This window comes from Poeciliopsis prolifica, unplaced genomic scaffold (assembly GCF_027474105.1).
Source record: "Poeciliopsis prolifica strain line A6 unplaced genomic scaffold, Auburn_PproV2 SCAFFOLD230, whole genome shotgun sequence".
Classification (NCBI taxonomy): Eukaryota; Metazoa; Chordata; class Actinopteri; order Cyprinodontiformes; family Poeciliidae; genus Poeciliopsis; species Poeciliopsis prolifica.
In genome coordinates this window covers 88194-98526 of record NW_026562605.1, presented here as the reverse complement: position 1 = coordinate 98526, position 10333 = coordinate 88194, and the positions used below count along the sequence as shown (strand labels likewise).

Here is a 10333-nt window from a genome sequence, read left to right as displayed (position 1 = left end):
AAAGCTCATCTGTTTGCTTTTATACAGAAGTGTATGGGAAAGCTTGCAAATATACTACAAAAAGTCAGGTTTATATATGGAATAATCTAATTTTTTGATGTCAACTGTACTTCTTCCAATAAATTCAGAGTCCACAGTGCTAACCATTACACCATAGAACCTACATGATGGAAATTCGGTGAAGTAGCATTCATTTCAAAAGGCCTGCATTGAAATGAATCAGCATTTGAACAATGACCATCGTCTCTTGTAGTTTCACTATGCCATCTGCAAAGGAAAACATGCAAAACTGTTTCTGTCTGGTTTCGAACCAGAGACCTTTTGCGTGTGAAGCAAACGTGATGACCACTACACTACAGAAACTGAACTTCAATGAGCGTCGACAGTCGCAGGTTCCATCATTGAAATCAAACTGTGTCGACGATTGCAGGAGAAAAGACAAAAGGTTCTACTGAGACTTGAACTCAGATCGCTGGATTCAGAGTCCAGAGTGCTAACCATTACACCATAGAACCTACGTTGAAAGAAATTAGGTGAGGTAGCATTGATTTCCAAAAGGCCTACATTGACGTGAATCAGCATTTGAACAACGACAACGTCTCTTGCAGTTTCACGACGACGTCTGCAAAGCAAAACATCCAAAAACTGTTTCTGTCTGGTTTCGAACCAGAGACCTTTGCGTGTTAGGCAAACGTGATGACCACTACACTACAGAAACTGAACTTCATGCTCAATGACAGTTCAGGTTCCATTATTCAAATCAAAAGCTTTATCGACGATTGCAGTACAAAAGGTTTCTACCAGACTTGAACTCAGGTCAATGGATTTAGAGCCCTGAGTGTGTGAAACGACTCTTGATAGTGCCATTTCCCAGTTGATACATATAAAATATTACCCCTTCAATGAATAATGTCTTATACTGTTCTCTGAACGATGTTTCTGTCATTCTGTACATAATTGGCACCATCATCAGAAAATCATCTCAAACATTGAGAATTTGGCATATTTTGCAAATCCTTGCAATCGTCCGAGAGCAGTTAAATGGGCTCATCCGGGAATTGAACCCGGACCTCTCACACCCAAAGCGAGAATCATACGCCTAGACCAATGAGCCACATGCATAAAAAAAGTTTAAGGTAAGTGAGAGGGACTTGCTGTTTCATCAAGCCAACTAGGCCAGGACTGCTATCGAGTAGGAAGTTTCCCTCAAAAGCGGCTCGTTGGTCTAGGAGTATGATTCTCGCTTAGGGTGCGAGAGGTCCCGGGTTCAAATCCCGGACGAGCCCCGTCGACCACATGTAGACGCCCTGCAAAGCTCATCTGTTTGCTTTTATACAGAAGTGTAGGGAAAGCTTGCAAATATACTACAAAAAGTCAGGTTATATATGGATAATAATCTAATTTTTTGATGTCAACTGTACTTCTTCCAATAAATTCAGAGTCCACAGTGCTAACCATTACACCATAGAACCTACATGATGGAAATTCGGTGAAGTAGCATTCATTTCAAAAAGGCCTGCATTGAAATGAATCAGCATTTGAACAATGACCATCGTCTCTTGTAGTTTCACTATGCCGTCTGCAAAGGAAAACATGCAAAAACTGTTTCTGTCTGGTTTCGAACCAGAGACCTTTTGCGTGTGAAGCAAACGTGATGACCACTACACTACAGAAACAGAACTTCAATGAGCGTCGACAGTCGCAGGTTCCATCATTGAAATCAAAAACTGTGTCGACGATTGCAGAGAAAAGACAAAAGGTTCTACTGAGACTTGAACTCAGATCGCTGGATTCAGAGTCCAGAGTGCTAACCATTACACCATAGAACCTACGTGAAAGAAATTAGGTGAGGTAGCATTGATTTCCAAAAGGCCTACATTGACGTGAATCAGCATTTGAACACGACACGTCTCTTGCAGTTTCACTACGACGTCTGCAAAGCAAACATCCAAAACTGTTTCTGTCTGGTTTCGAACCAGAGACCTTTTGCGTGTTAGCAACGACACGTGATGACCACTACACTACAGAAACTGAACTTCAATGCTCAATGACAGTTTCAGGTTCCATTATTCAAATCAAAAGCTTTATCGACGATTGCAGTACAAAAGGTTCTACCAGACTTGAACTCAGGTCACTGGATTCAGAGTCCTGAGTGTGTGAAACCACTCTTGATATGTCATTTCCCAGTTGATACATATAAAATATTACCCCTTCAATGAATAATGTCTTATACTGTTCTCTGAACGATGTTTCTGTCATTCTGTACAATAATTGGCACCATCATCAGAAAATCATCTCAAACATTGAGAATTTGGCATATTTTTGCAAATCCTGCAATCGTCCGAGAGCAGTTAAATGGGCTCATCCGGGAATTGAACCCGGGACCTCTCACACCCAAAGCGAGAATCATACGCCTAGACCAATGAGCCACATGCATAAAAAAAAGTTTAAGGTAAGTGAGAGGAGGACTTGCTGTTTCATCAAGCCAACTAGGCCAGGACTGCTATCGAGTAGGAAGTTTCCCTCAAAAGCGGCTCGTTGGTCTAGGAGTATGATTCTCGCTTAGGGTGCGAGAGGTCCCGGTTCAAATCCCGGACGAGCCCCGTCGACCACATGTAGACGACCCTGCAAAGCTCATCTGTTTGCTTTTATACAGAAGTGTATGGGAAAGCTTGCAAATATACTACAAAAAGTCAGGTTATATATGGAATAATCTAATTTTTTGATGTCAACTGTACTTCTTCCAATAAATTCAGAGTCCACAGTGCTAACCATTACACCATAGAACCTACATGATGGAATTCGGTGAAGTAGCATTCATTTCAAAAAGGCCTGCATTGAAATGAATCAGCATTTGAACAATGACCATCGTCTCTTGTAGTTTCACTATGCCATCTGCAAAGGAAAACATGCAAAAACTGTTTCTGTCTGGTTTCGAACCAGAGACCTTTTGCGTGTGAAGCAAACGTGATGACCACTACACTACAGAAACAGAACTTCAATGAGCGTCGACAGTCGCAGGTTCCATCATTGAAATCAAAACTGTGTCGACGATTGCAGGAGAAAAGACAAAAGGTTCTACTGAGACTTGAACTCAGATCGCTGGATTCAGAGTCCAGAGTGCTAACCATTACACCATAGAACCTACGTGAAAGAAATTAGGTGAGGTAGCATTGATTTCCAAAAGGCCTACATTGACGTGAATCAGCATTTGAACAACGACAACGTCTCTTGCAGTTTCACGACGACGTCTGCAAAGCAAAACATCCAAAACTGTTTCTGTCTGGTTTCGACCAGAGACCTTTTGCGTGTTAGGCAAACGTGATGACCACTACACTACAGAAACTGAACTTCAATGCTCAATGACAGTTTCAGGTTCCATTATTCAAATCAAAAGCTTTATCGACGATTGCAGTACAAAAGGTTCTACCAGACTTGAACTCAGGTCACTGGATTCAGAGTCCTGAGTGTGTGAAACCACTCTTGATAGTGTCATTTCCCAGTTGATACATATAAAATATTACCCCTTCAATGAATAATGTCTTATACTGTTCTCTGAACGATGTTTCTGTCATTCTGTACAATAATTGGCACCATCATCAGAAAATCATCTCAAACATTGAGAATTTGGCATATTTTGCAAATCCTTGCAATCGTCCGAGAGCAGTTTAAATGGGCTCATCCGGGAATTGAACCCGGGACCTCTCACCCAAAGCGAGAATCATACGCCTAGACCAATGAGCCACATGCATAAAAAAAAGTTTAAGGTAAGTGAGAGGAGGACTTGCTGTTTCATCAAGCCAACTAGGCCAGGACTGCTATCGAGTAGGAAGTTTCCCTCAAAAGCGGCTCGTTGGTCTAGGAGTATGATTCTCGCTTAGGGTGCGAGAGGTCCCGGGTTCAAATCCCGGACGAGCCCCGTCGACCACATGTAGACGACCCTGCAAAGCTCATCTGTTTGCTTTTATACAGAAGTGTATGGGAAAGCTTGCAAATATACTACAAAAAGTCAGGTTATATATGGAATAATCTAATTTTTTGATGTCAACTGTACTTCTTCCAATAAATTCAGAGTCCACAGTGCTAACCATTACACCATAGAACCTACATGATGGAAATTCGGTGAAGTAGCATTCATTTCAAAAAGGCCTGCATTGAAATGAATCAGCATTTGAACAATGACCATCGTCTCTTGTAGTTTCACTATGCCATCTGCAAAGGAAAACATGCAAAAACTGTTTCTGTCTGGTTTCGAACCAGAGACCTTTTGCGTGTGAAGCAAACGTGATGACCACTACACTACAGAAACAGAACTTCAATGAGCGTCGACAGTCGCAGGTTCCATCATTGAATCAAAAACTGTGTCGACGATTGCAGGAGAAAAGACAAAAGGTTCTACTGAGACTTGAACTCAGATCGCTGGATTCAGAGTCAGAGTGCTAACCATTACACCATAGAACCTACGTGAAAGAAATTAGGTGAGGTAGCATTGATTTCCAAAAGGCCTACATTGACGTGAATCAGCATTTGAACAACGACAAGGTCTCTTGCAGTTTCACTACGACGTCTGCAAAGCAAAACATCCAAAAACTGTTTCTGTCTGGTTTCGAACCAGAGACCTTTTGCGTGTTAGGCAAACGTGATGACCACTACACTACAGAAACTGAACTTCAATGCTCAATGACAGTTTCAGGTTCCATTATTCAAATCAAAAGCTTTATCGACGATTGCAGTACAAAAGGTTCTACCAGACTTGAACTCAGGTCACTGGATTCAGAGTCCTGAGTGTGTGAAACCACTCTTGATAGTGTCATTTCCCAGTTGATACATATAAAATATTACCCCTTCAATGAATAATGTCTTATACTGTTCTCTGAACGATGTTTCTGTCATTCTGTACAATAATTGGCACCATCATCAGAAAATCATCTCAAACATTGAGAATTTGGCATATTTTGCAAATCCTTGCAATCGTCCGAGAGCAGTTAAATGGGCTCATCCGGGAATTGAACCCGGGACCTCTCGCACCCAAAGCGAGAATCATACGCCTAGACCAATGAGCCACATGCATAAAAAAAAAGTTTAAGGTAAGTGAGAGGAGGACTTGCTGTTTCATCAAGCCAACTAGGCCAGGACTGCTATCGAGTAGGAAGTTTCCCTCAAAAGCGGCTCGTTGGTCTAGGAGTATGATTCTCGCTTAGGGTGCGAGAGGTCCCGGGTTCAAATCCCGGACGAGCCCCGTCGACCACATGTAGACGACCCTGCAAAGCTCATCTGTTTGCTTTTATACAGAAGTGTATGGGAAAGCTTGCAAATATACTACAAAAAGTCAGGTTATATATGGAATAATCTAATTTTTTGATGTCAACTGTACTTCTTCCAATAAATTCAGAGTCCACAGTGCTAACCATTACACCATAGAACCTACATGATGGAAATTCGGTGAAGTAGCATTCATTTCAAAAAGGCCTGCATTGAATGAATCAGCATTTGAACAATGACCATCGTCTCTTGTAGTTTCACTATGCCATCTGCAAAGGAAAACATGCAAAAACTGTTTCTGTCTGGTTTCGAACAGAGACCTTTTGCGTGTGAAGCAAACGTGATGACCACTACACTACAGAAACAGAACTTCAATGAGCGTCGACAGTCGCAGGTTCCATCATTGAAATCAAAAACTGTGTCGACGATTGCAGGAGAAAAGACAAAAGGTTCTACTGAGACTTGAACTCAGATCGCTGGATTCAGAGTCCAGAGTGCTAACCATTACACCATAGAACCTACGTGAAAGAAATTAGGTGAGGTAGCATTGATTTCCAAAAGGCCTACATTGACGTGAATCAGCATTTGAACAACGACAACGTCTCTTGCAGTTTCACGACGACGTCTGCAAAGCAAAACATCCAAAACTGTTTCTGTCTGGATTCGACCCAGAGACCTTTTGCGTTTAGGCAAACGTGATGACCACTACACTACAGAAACTGAACTTCAATGCTCATGACAGTTTCAGGTTCCATTATTCAAATCAAAAGCTTTATCGACGATTGCAGTACAAAAGGTTCTACCAGACTTGAACTCAGGTCACTGGATTCAGAGTCCTGAGTGTGTGAAACCACTCTTGATAGTGTCATTTCCCAGTTGATACATATAAAATATTACCCCTTCAATGAATAATGTCTTATACTGTTCTCTGAACGATGTTTCTGTCATTCTGTACAATAATTGGCACCATCATCAGAAAATCATCTCAAACATTGAGAATTTGGCATATTTTGCAAATCCTTGCAATCGTCCGAGAGCAGTTAATGGGCTCATCCGGGAATTGAACCGGGACCTCTCACACCCAAAGCGAGAATCATACGCCTAGACCAATGAGCCACATGCATAAAAAAAGTTTTAAGGTAAGTGGAGGAGGACTTGCTGTTTCATCAAGCCAACTAGGCCAGGACTGCTATCGAGTAGGAAGTTTCCCTCAAAAGCGGCTCGTTGGTCTAGGAGTATGATTCTCGCTTAGGGTGCGAGAGGTCCCGGGTTCAAATCCCGGACGAGCCCCGTCGACCACATGTAGACGACCCTGCAAAGCTCATCTGTTTGCTTTTATACAGAAGTGTATGGGAAAGCTTGCAAATACTACAAAAAGTCAGGTTATATTGGAATAATCTAATTTTTTTGATGTCAACTGTACTTCTTCCAAAAATTCAGAGTCCACAGTGCTAACCATTACACCATAGAACCTACATGATGGAAATTCCGGTGAAGTAGCATTCATTTCAAAAAGGCCTGCATTGAATGAATCAGCATTTGAACAATGACCATCGTCTCTTGTAGTTTCACTATGCATCTGCAAAGGAAAACATGCAAAAACTGTTTCTGTCTGGTTTCGAACCAGAGACCTTTTGCGTGTGAAGCAACGTGATGACACTACACTACAGAAACTGAACTTCAATGAGCGTCGACAGTCGCAGGTTCCATCATTGAAATCAAAAACTGTGTCGACATTTGCAGGAGAAAAGACAAAAGGTTCTACTGAGACTTGAACTCAGATCGCTGGATTCAGAGTCCAGAGTGCTAACCATTACACCATAGAACCTACGTGAAAGAAATTAGGTGAGGTAGCATTGATTTCCAAAAGGCCTACATTGACGTGAATCAGCATTTGAACAACGTCTCTTGCAGTTTCACTACGACGTCTGCAAAGCAAAACATCCAAAACTGTTTCTGTCTGGTTTCGAACCAGAGACCTTTTGCGTGTTAGGCAAACGTGATGACCACTACACTACAGAAACTGAACTTCAATGCTCAATGACAGTTATTCAAATTCCATTCCACTCAATTCCATTATTCAAATCAAAAGCTTTATCGACGATTGCAGTACAAAAGGTTCTACCAGACTTGAACTCAGGTCACTGGATTCAGAGTCCTGAGTGTGTGAAACCACTCTTGATAGTGTCATTTCCCAGTTGATACATATAAAATATTACCCCTTCAATGAATAATGTCTTATACTTTCTCTGAACGATGTTTTCTGTCATTCTGTACAATAATTGGCACCATCATCAGAAAATCATCTCAAACATTGAGAATTTGGCATATTTTGCAAATCCTTGCAATCGTCCGAGAGCAGTTAAATGGGCTCATCCGGGAATTGAACCCGGGACCTCTCACACCCAAAGCGAGAATCATACGCCTAGACCAATGAGCCACATGCATAAAAAAAGTTTAAGGTAAGTGAGAGGAGGACTTGCTGTTTCATCAAGCCAACTAGGCCAGGACTGCTATCGAGTAGGAAGTTTCCCTCAAAAGCGGCTCGTTGGTCTAGGAGTATGATTCTCGCTTAGGGTGCGAGAGGTCCCGGGTTCAAATCCCGGACGAGCCCCGTCACCACATGTAGACGACCCTGCAAAGCTCATCTGTTTGCTTTTATACAGAAGTGTATGGGAAAGCTTGCAAATATACTACAAAAAGTCAGGTTATAGTGGAATAATCTAATTTTTTGATGTCAACTGTACTTCTTCCAATAAATTCAGAGTCCACAGTGCTAACCATTACACCATAGAACCTACATGATGGAAATTCGGTGAAGTAGCATTCATTTCAAAAAGGCCTGCATTGAAATGAATCAGCATTTGAACAATGACCATCGTCTCTTGTAGTTTCACTATGCCATCTGCAAGGAAAACATGCAAAAACTGTTTCTGTCTGGTTTCGAACCAGAGACCTTTTGCGTGTGAAGCAAACGTGATGACCACTACACTACAGAAACAGAACTTCAATGCGTCGACAGTCGCAGGTTCCATCATTGAAATCAAAACTGTGTCGACGATTGCAGGAGAAAAGACAAAAGGTTCTACTGAGACTTGAACTCAGATCGCTGGATTCAGAGTCCAGAGTGCTAACCATTACACCATAGAACCTACGTGAAAGAAATTAGGTGAGGTAGCATTGATTTCCAAAAGGCCTACATTGACGTGAATCAGCATTTAACACGACAACGTCTCTTGCAGTTTCACTACGACGTCTGCAAAGCAAAACATCCAAAAAACTTTTTCTGTCTGGATTCGACCCAGAGACCTTTTGCGTGTTAGGCAACGTGATGACCACTACACTACAGAAACTGAACTTCAATGCTCAATGACAGTTTCAGGTTCCATTATTCAATCAAAAGCTTTATCGACGATTGCAGTACAAAAGGTTCTACCAGACTTGAACTCAGGTCACTGGATTCAGAGTCCTGAGTGTGTGTGAACCACTCTTGATATGTCATTTCCCAGTTGATACATATAAAATATTACCCCTTCAATGAATAATGTCTTATACTGTTCTCTGAACGATGTTTCTGTCATTCTGTACAAATATTGGCACCATCATCAGAAATCATCTCAACATTGAATTTTGCAAATCCTTGCAATCGTCCGAGAGCAGTTAAATGGGCTCATCCGGGAATTGAACCCGGGACCTCTCGCAACCCAAAGCGAGAATCATACGCCTAGACCAATGAGCCACATGCATAAAAAAAAGTTTAAGGTAAGTGAGAGGAGGACTTGCGTTTCATCAAGCCAACAGGCCAGGACTGCTATCGAGTAGGAAGTTTCCCTCAAAAGCGGCTCGTGGTCTAGGAGTATGATTCTCGCTTAGGGTGCGAGAGGTCCCGGGTTCAAATCCGGACGAGCCCCGTCGACACAGGTAGACGACCCTGCAAAGCTCATCTGTTTGCTTTTATACAGAAGTGTATGGGAAAGCTTGCAAATATACAACAAAAGTCAGGTTATATGGAATAATCTAATTTTTTTGATGTCAACTGTACTTCTTCCAATAAATTCAGAGTCCACAGTGCTAACCATTACACCATAGAACCTACATGATGGAAATTCGGTGAAGTAGCATTCATTTCAAAAAGGCCTGCATTGAAATGAATCAGCATTTGAACAATGACCATCGTCTCTTGTAGTTTCACTATACCATCTGCAAAGGAAAAACATGCAAAACTGTTTCTGTCTGGTTCGAACCAGAGACTTTTGCGTGGCAAACGTGATGACCACTACACACAGAAACTGAACTTCAATGCTTCGACAGTCGCAGGTTCCATCATTGAAATCAAAAAACTGTGTCGATTGCAGGAGAAAAGACCAAAAGGTTCTACTGAGACTTGAACTCAGATCGCTGGATTCAGAGTCCAGAGTGCTAACCATTACACCATAGAACCTACGTGAAAGAAATTAGGTGAGTCATTGATTTCCAAAAGGCCTACCATTGACGTGAATCAGCATTTGAACAACGACAACGTCTCTTGCAGTTTCACGACGACGTCTGCAAAGCAAAACATCCAAAAACTGTTTCTGTCTGGTTTCGAACCAGAGACCTTTTGCGTGTTAGGCAAACGTGATGACCACTACACTACAGAAACTGAACTTCAATGCTCAATGACAGTTTCAGGTTCCATATTCAAATCAAAAAGCTTTATCGACGATTGCAAGACAAAAGGTTCTACCAGACTTGAACTCAGATCGCTGGATTCAGAGTCCAGAGTGCCAACCATTACACCATAAACCTACGTGAAAGAAATTAGGTGAGGTGGCATTGATTCCAAAAGGCCTACATTGACGTGAATCAGCATTGAACAACGGACAACGTCTCTTGCAGTTTCACTACGACGTCTGCAAAGCAAACATCCAAAAAACTGTTTCTGTCTGGTTTCGACCCAGAGACTTTTGCGTGTTAGGCAAACGTGATGACCACTACACTACAGAAATGAACTTCAATGCTCAATGACAGTTTCAGGTTCCATTATTCAAATCAAAAGCTTTATCGACGATTGCAGTACAAAAGGTTCTAC

General features: G+C 41.8%; 25 non-coding genes across 25 annotated transcripts; 5 read left to right on the top strand and 20 right to left on the bottom strand.

Annotated features, from left to right (window-relative positions):
* Positions 1 to 290: 290 nt before the first annotated feature.
* Positions 291 to 363, bottom strand: trnav-cac (transfer RNA valine (anticodon CAC)). Its single transcript has one exon. It is a non-coding gene; the product is annotated as a tRNA-Val (tRNA).
* An 80-nt stretch (positions 364 to 443) lies between these two features.
* Positions 444 to 515, bottom strand: trnaq-cug (transfer RNA glutamine (anticodon CUG)). Its single transcript has one exon. It is a non-coding gene; the product is annotated as a tRNA-Gln (tRNA).
* Positions 516 to 646: 131 nt separating this feature from the next.
* Positions 647 to 718, bottom strand: trnav-aac (transfer RNA valine (anticodon AAC)). Its single transcript has one exon. It is a non-coding gene; the product is annotated as a tRNA-Val (tRNA).
* Positions 719 to 1214: 496 nt separating this feature from the next.
* On the top strand, positions 1215 to 1286 carry trnap-agg (transfer RNA proline (anticodon AGG)). The gene has a single exon. It is a non-coding gene; the product is annotated as a tRNA-Pro (tRNA).
* A 317-nt stretch (positions 1287 to 1603) lies between these two features.
* trnav-cac (transfer RNA valine (anticodon CAC)) lies at positions 1604 to 1676 on the bottom strand. The gene has a single exon. It is a non-coding gene; the product is annotated as a tRNA-Val (tRNA).
* Positions 1677 to 1757: 81 nt separating this feature from the next.
* trnaq-cug (transfer RNA glutamine (anticodon CUG)) lies at positions 1758 to 1829 on the bottom strand. The gene has a single exon. It is a non-coding gene; the product is annotated as a tRNA-Gln (tRNA).
* A 1090-nt stretch (positions 1830 to 2919) lies between these two features.
* trnav-cac (transfer RNA valine (anticodon CAC)) lies at positions 2920 to 2992 on the bottom strand. Its single transcript has one exon. It is a non-coding gene; the product is annotated as a tRNA-Val (tRNA).
* Positions 2993 to 3073: 81 nt separating this feature from the next.
* Positions 3074 to 3145, bottom strand: trnaq-cug (transfer RNA glutamine (anticodon CUG)). Its single transcript has one exon. It is a non-coding gene; the product is annotated as a tRNA-Gln (tRNA).
* Positions 3146 to 3274: 129 nt separating this feature from the next.
* trnav-aac (transfer RNA valine (anticodon AAC)) lies at positions 3275 to 3346 on the bottom strand. The gene has a single exon. It is a non-coding gene; the product is annotated as a tRNA-Val (tRNA).
* A 501-nt stretch (positions 3347 to 3847) lies between these two features.
* On the top strand, positions 3848 to 3919 carry trnap-agg (transfer RNA proline (anticodon AGG)). The gene has a single exon. It is a non-coding gene; the product is annotated as a tRNA-Pro (tRNA).
* A 317-nt stretch (positions 3920 to 4236) lies between these two features.
* trnav-cac (transfer RNA valine (anticodon CAC)) lies at positions 4237 to 4309 on the bottom strand. The gene has a single exon. It is a non-coding gene; the product is annotated as a tRNA-Val (tRNA).
* Positions 4310 to 4591: 282 nt separating this feature from the next.
* Positions 4592 to 4664, bottom strand: trnav-aac (transfer RNA valine (anticodon AAC)). Its single transcript has one exon. It is a non-coding gene; the product is annotated as a tRNA-Val (tRNA).
* Positions 4665 to 4991: 327 nt separating this feature from the next.
* On the bottom strand, positions 4992 to 5063 carry trnap-ugg (transfer RNA proline (anticodon UGG)). The gene has a single exon. It is a non-coding gene; the product is annotated as a tRNA-Pro (tRNA).
* Positions 5064 to 5167: 104 nt separating this feature from the next.
* On the top strand, positions 5168 to 5239 carry trnap-agg (transfer RNA proline (anticodon AGG)). The gene has a single exon. It is a non-coding gene; the product is annotated as a tRNA-Pro (tRNA).
* Positions 5240 to 5555: 316 nt separating this feature from the next.
* On the bottom strand, positions 5556 to 5627 carry trnav-cac (transfer RNA valine (anticodon CAC)). The gene has a single exon. It is a non-coding gene; the product is annotated as a tRNA-Val (tRNA).
* An 82-nt stretch (positions 5628 to 5709) lies between these two features.
* Positions 5710 to 5781, bottom strand: trnaq-cug (transfer RNA glutamine (anticodon CUG)). Its single transcript has one exon. It is a non-coding gene; the product is annotated as a tRNA-Gln (tRNA).
* A 699-nt stretch (positions 5782 to 6480) lies between these two features.
* trnap-agg (transfer RNA proline (anticodon AGG)) lies at positions 6481 to 6552 on the top strand. Its single transcript has one exon. It is a non-coding gene; the product is annotated as a tRNA-Pro (tRNA).
* A 466-nt stretch (positions 6553 to 7018) lies between these two features.
* On the bottom strand, positions 7019 to 7090 carry trnaq-cug (transfer RNA glutamine (anticodon CUG)). Its single transcript has one exon. It is a non-coding gene; the product is annotated as a tRNA-Gln (tRNA).
* Positions 7091 to 7213: 123 nt separating this feature from the next.
* On the bottom strand, positions 7214 to 7286 carry trnav-aac (transfer RNA valine (anticodon AAC)). The gene has a single exon. It is a non-coding gene; the product is annotated as a tRNA-Val (tRNA).
* A 518-nt stretch (positions 7287 to 7804) lies between these two features.
* trnap-agg (transfer RNA proline (anticodon AGG)) lies at positions 7805 to 7876 on the top strand. The gene has a single exon. It is a non-coding gene; the product is annotated as a tRNA-Pro (tRNA).
* A 314-nt stretch (positions 7877 to 8190) lies between these two features.
* Positions 8191 to 8263, bottom strand: trnav-cac (transfer RNA valine (anticodon CAC)). The gene has a single exon. It is a non-coding gene; the product is annotated as a tRNA-Val (tRNA).
* Positions 8264 to 8342: 79 nt separating this feature from the next.
* Positions 8343 to 8414, bottom strand: trnaq-cug (transfer RNA glutamine (anticodon CUG)). The gene has a single exon. It is a non-coding gene; the product is annotated as a tRNA-Gln (tRNA).
* Positions 8415 to 9631: 1217 nt separating this feature from the next.
* Positions 9632 to 9703, bottom strand: trnaq-cug (transfer RNA glutamine (anticodon CUG)). Its single transcript has one exon. It is a non-coding gene; the product is annotated as a tRNA-Gln (tRNA).
* A 128-nt stretch (positions 9704 to 9831) lies between these two features.
* trnav-aac (transfer RNA valine (anticodon AAC)) lies at positions 9832 to 9904 on the bottom strand. Its single transcript has one exon. It is a non-coding gene; the product is annotated as a tRNA-Val (tRNA).
* A 274-nt stretch (positions 9905 to 10178) lies between these two features.
* Positions 10179 to 10250, bottom strand: trnav-aac (transfer RNA valine (anticodon AAC)). Its single transcript has one exon. It is a non-coding gene; the product is annotated as a tRNA-Val (tRNA).
* Between the last annotated feature and the right edge of the window lie 83 nt (positions 10251 to 10333).